Source organism: Drosophila montana, unplaced genomic scaffold (genome assembly GCF_035044405.1).
Source record: "Drosophila montana isolate Dmon_TW-CO22-7 unplaced genomic scaffold, ASM3504440v1 contig_855_1, whole genome shotgun sequence".
Lineage (NCBI taxonomy): Eukaryota > Metazoa > Arthropoda > Insecta > Diptera > Drosophilidae > Drosophila > Drosophila montana.
The window spans coordinates 70001-75841 of NW_026999144.1; the positions used below are offsets into that span (position 1 = coordinate 70001).

The 5841-nt window shown below is 36.8% G+C and overlaps 1 protein-coding gene across 4 annotated transcripts in view; it reads right to left on the bottom strand.

Moving 5' to 3' along the window:
• LOC135440134 (uncharacterized) overlaps positions 1-5841 on the bottom strand; it is a 78111-nt gene that overhangs the window by 27508 nt on the left and 44762 nt on the right. The gene's annotated exons all lie outside the window — the stretch shown is intronic.

Below are 5841 nucleotides of genomic sequence, written 5' to 3' on the forward strand. Positions count from 1 at the left end.
TTAATGTCCTTACATATTGCTTAAACAGTAATATATTAATAAAATTCGAAACAGAACGCATTTGAATGTATGTGTGCAAGGGTACACAAATTTATTAGGCGCAAGCACATGGCTTGTCAACCAACCTCACGTTGTGTTTAATAACTTTTGTGTTTCTCAACCGATCTTGATGACATTTTCATAGTAGATATTATTGTGCCATAGAATATTCCAATACTATCAAGGAACCAACAGTATTTAAATTGTAGTAAATTGCTTGGTTCCAATTGAAATTTTAACTAATTTGATTTTGCGTGATGGGGGACGGTATCTCTAAATAAAATATACTTTATCGGTGCAGAATACACGAAAACTTACATGCCAAATTTGGTGTCTTGCTCTTAACACCTATGAGATATTCTAAAGGAATACACGATTCGATATGGATTTAAGCGATTGCTCGGAAAGTGGTCAAGCTATTGACGGTCGTACTGCGCGGACAACAGGAGGGCCTACGTTCAAAACTTCAAATGGTTTCTAGATGTAATAGGTTTTCAGATGGACGCGTTCATACATACTGAATAAAAATATATACGCTTTACGGGGAAATGTTTCCCCCTGCCTGTTTTATATATTTGTACAAAACTATTATACCCTATTTACCCATTTTCAAACAATAAAATAAATATACAAAATAGTTGGTTGCACATTCTCCGCCTAATTTCCACAGTTGCGGGTTTAATTTCCAAAACCGATTAAGCACTTATTAATTATATTATTATGCAGAGCTTTGGAAATAATTGTGAGACCGATCGGATTAAATCTTAAACTTCGTCACTAATTCCTTTCAAGATAAATTTTCGCCAGAATGCGTGGTTTTTGCGAAAAATCTGATATACGTCTCAAATAAATTTCCTTAGAGATCTTTGCAAATGAGAATACATCCGAAACTTTACTCACTTACCTTAACCTTTGACCATGCAAGGATGAATGAACGAATTTCCGCAAAGATCTTTGAAAAGGATGGTAAACAAAAGCCTTCCTGCCGGCAATTTACTACAGTTATGCTTAAAACTTCGCCCAAAAAATCATCGATCCGCATTGGATCACTTGGATTCTGCGAAAAGTGTGAAACACATCTCAAATTAGTTTTTATAAAGATCCTTGTTAGTGAATTTGAACCCGAAACTTCATCCACAAGTCTTTGAAAACTATTCCCATCAAAGAGGGATTTGTTTTCCGCAATATTTGAATATAATTATAAATATATTATTTCTTGAGCTTCAGCTCTCAAGTTATATTTACATAAATATTTGAAAATTTGGAATCAATCTATTCCGCCCATTTTAGCCTCGTGGTGTGAAACTTAAGGCCGGTAAAAAAACTATACATCTCTATATATAAAACTGTTTGTCCTGACTGACTGACTGACTGACTGACTGACTGACTGACTGATTGGTGATCAACGCACAGCCCAAACCGTAAGAGCTAGGAAGCTGAAATTTTCACTGTAGATACCTTATGTGATGAAGGTGCACGTTAAGACGGGGTTTCGGGAAATTCCACCCCCAAGTGTGGAAAAATCGCGAAAAACGTTTGTATGTAACTTTTTTGTTTACGATCCGATCGGCCCCAAACTTATTTTCAAAGATCTTTGTTCAAATTCATTTGAGGGTGTTTCCCACTTTTCGGAAAACCCATTCCTCCTTGGTGGAAATGGAGGTCAACGATTTGGTGGGTGACGTTTCGCGCTCAAATTCATTTCCAGTGATCTATATGAAAAATCATTTGAGACGTGTTTCTCACTTTTCGCAGAATTCAAACTTCATCGGGGGGAATGCGATTTAAAGATTTTTTGTGCGAAGTTTTAAGTTGTGTCCGATTTGCTTCAAACTTATTTTCAAAGCTCTAAATAAGAACTTAATGAATACGTATTTCGACGCTTTGGAAAATTCCACCCGCAACAGTGGTAAATTGGCGGAAAACGGTTGTATGAAAGTTTTTTGTTTATCATCCGATCGGCCCCAAATTCATATTTAAAGATCTATGCTTAAATTCATTTAAGGGGTGTGTCACACTTTTTGAAAAATCTATTCCTCCTTGGTGGAAATGGAGGTCAAAGATTTGGTGGGTGACGTTTCGCACTCAAATTCATTTCCAGAGATCTATTAGAAAAATCATTTGAGACGTGTTTCACACTTTTCGCAGAATTCGAACTTCTTCGTGGGGAATGCGATTTAAAGATTTTTTGTGCGAAGTTTTAAGTTGTGTCCGATTTGCTTCAAACTTATTTTCAAAGCTCTAAATAAGAACTTAATGAATACGTATTTCGACGCTTTGGAAAATTCCACCCGCAACAGTGGTAAATTGGCGGAAAACGGTTGTATGAAAGTTTTTTGTTTACCATCCGATCGGCCCCAAACTAATTTTCAAAGATCTATATTCAAATTCATTTGAGGGGTGTTTCACACTTTTTGAAAAATCCATCCCTCCTTGGTGCAAATGGGGGTCGAAGATTTGGTGGATGACGTTTTGTGTTCAAATTTATTTCCAAAGATCTATAAGAAAAATCATTAGAGACGTGTTTCACATTTCTCGCAAAATCTAAACTCCTTCGGTGGAAAATGCATTTCAAAGTTTTTTTTGGTCAGTTTCAAAATCATTTTCAAAGCTTTTAGAAAACTTTGATTTTATAACATACGTGCCACGGGCAAGGCCGGGTTATACCCGCTAGTAAATACATATACATATAATCCTTGACCCCGATTTTCCATCCAAAAGGAAAGCATATATTCATTGAATAACATACATATGAAAGCACAAACAGGTACGCCGATCCACACTGTCTCTGGTTCAAAACAAACATGGTCTGCGCGTGCCATAGATTTAGCCATATATTATAGCCTTTTATCCATTTCCATCGGATTCAGGGTATTAAAAAATAGAACATCCATAGCAATAAAGGATTTTCCGCATAAATACGCATTTAGTTGATTTAAGTCGAAATGCATTATGTTCATCAGATATAATCCTTTGCGCCGGCTTTAGCCAACAAAAAATACACTCATTGACTTTTTACCTTAGTGGGGTAATTAGCGTTATGAAAAACATTAACAAAAAACAAATATAATACCTATGGGCCTAAAATCACGCCAGCACAAAACAGAGGAATGAATTAAAGCCACCATTTCATTCCTTACCGCCAATCGCTTAAAAAGCAGTGCATACACAGCACAGATTCAAATACAATCGCAATTTCAATTCTATTTATTGAATTCGAAAAGAACAAAACGTAAATGAATGTTAGTATGCAGATGTAAACAGAACTTCTTCTTCGTTAGTCCACAGGCTTTCGTCTGTGTTTCTTACCCAATCTTGATATAAAATATACTCGTTCTGTGTATGCAATACGAGAAACTACATGTCAAATTTGGCACTTTTAGATCTTAAAATACTTTATTGCGCCCCATTGAAAATGAGTAAAAAGGCTTTAATGGTCTTGTGCAATTGTATATAAAGCCAAAAATTGATTGTCATTGTATCGTGTTCATAAAAATATTGAAATCAATCGAGTACTTGTAATCGAAACATCGACGAAAACCCGTAAACATAATTGAGTCCCTTTTGGTCGTACTAACACAAGAGACGTTAAAAGTTCAGGTCTTCCAAAAGAGGTCGTCTCACCAGAAATAGTCTATCAATCTATTGAATGATATTGGACGATCCAAAAATGACAGTGTCAACTGAGCCCGAATGACATGTTACAAGAATGTTTACACATGAATAAACTATCCATAAGCGCAACCATTTGACAACTTCAAAGGAGTGGTTAGCGAAGTTCAGTCTTATTCCAAACAAGTTTTTACGTCGTTTCGTTACCGTATACGAAAGTTTGATCCATCAAAAAACACAGAGACCAAGGAACAATCAAGACTGCGGTTTTCTTCGGGTGAACGTGCCTCAAAGAAGGCCAAGGTGGGTCTGTCGGCAAACAAGGTTACGGCCACAGTTGTTTTTTTTGTGATGCACGTGGTGTTATTTACGGCGATTCATTTCAAAAGGGGAAAACGGTTACCAGCGAATATTAATCAGGGCTTAGCGACAGATTTGATATTTTCGTTTGGTTAATAAAAATTAACAAGAAAAGAGTTTACGAGGAAAAATCATTTATCGGTCGCAAATTTTTTTTTTTTTAATTGAATTTCAGTTATGATTTTTACACATACATGCTTTACGAATTTTTCTTTCGTTGAAAACCTATCGTATTTGGATTTGGAATCTGGGTGAGTAGTTTCACAGATACTAAGCCCTTGGATTTTTTCTGGACCCTTTGCGGGCAAAATTCAATTTAAATTTATTCCTTCAGTCATATGTAAGCCACACGGATGGCATCCACAATATTTTCCTGGCAATTAATCGATCTTTTGACCCAACCAAGAACATAATTAATGAAGGTGTCCATTTTGCAGTAATAATCGTAAGACAAACATTTGAAAAACTCACAAGCGTTTTAGGAGGAGGATGCAAGTCTTAAGCTGTGGGGGATAATAAAAGGATAGTTGAAATATGGCACATAGGACGATCTTCTAGAGATCCTACTAAAAAAATGGACTGCGGGATATATTTCGCTTGTTTATTTAAAAAAAATTAAATAAAATATATAAAATCAAATAACATACAATTACCAAATGTTCGCCCTTTTCGTATCGACAAATATCAATCAAATAGAGTTTAGCGAAAACTGGATATTGAAAAACTTAAATTTCGCCAAGCCCCAGTTTATGATGTGGAGAAAGCCTAATTAGACATTGAGAAAACAATAGTTTTAAATGAGTTTAAATATACGATGCAGATTAAAAATTCCAATTGTTAAATTTAATTTAGATTTCGAGAAAGCAAATCCAAATCAGTTGACGGAACAACCCTCTTAACCAAATTGGTTTGCTTTAGATTTAGTAAACAGCTGTTCAAAAGTAAGCAAGGGCGGGAAATGGAAAAAGGGCGAAAAAGGTGTTTAAGCTATTTTTCTAAGCCTCTCAATAATGTGTTAGCTGCAATTTAAATATTTGCAGCACCTTTTCTTACCCCATCTTCCTTGACTCCATTTTATGCATTTTTTAATTTTTGCAAATAGTTGGTTCATCAACGCAGTAACTCTCTCCCCTATAAGTTCTTGGTAAAAGTTTTAAGGCTGTTGCGCAGGCCTCAGATATCACTGATCATTGTAGCTTGTGCGATTGTTGCCGCAAAGGCACTTGGAATGCGGAATTAACCTATTCAAATTGTTAAGCCCAAACGGTTGAGTAACTAAATATGCTAGTCAGGATACACACTACAACGCAATCAATAACAACGGCAAACGCAACTTGAAACTAACGATTATTACCACATAGAGCATAACTTCAAGAAGACCTGTACGTGTACTAAATTGAAGAGCTCAATAAAAATTCAAGAGATGGGTACAGCTGCACAGATTGTGTAAGTCTAATCCTGCCTGCGGCCCGCTACCAGTATGACGGAATGACGGACTGTCAGACTCACTAAGTGCGCAGTAGCAACCATGAAGCGGAAATTTTGGGTGACTGGTAAACAGGCCAAAGAGATTCGCGAATGATCCATACACCAAAGCCTTCATGCATTTGCACTCAAAAGGCGGCTGCGATTTGACTCAAAGCTTCGTCTCAAAGACGGCTGCCTTTGGCTTTGACTCACTTTCGTTTTTTAATTTTTGAGTGCAACGTCACAGTCAAGGCGTTAAGCGAGTGACGCCAACAGCAGCGGCCGCAACAGCTGCTGGCGTCTGCTGCTCAGCCGCTTAGCGTCTAGTGGTGCTGCTTACTGCTCGCTGCTGGCGTCGCAGTC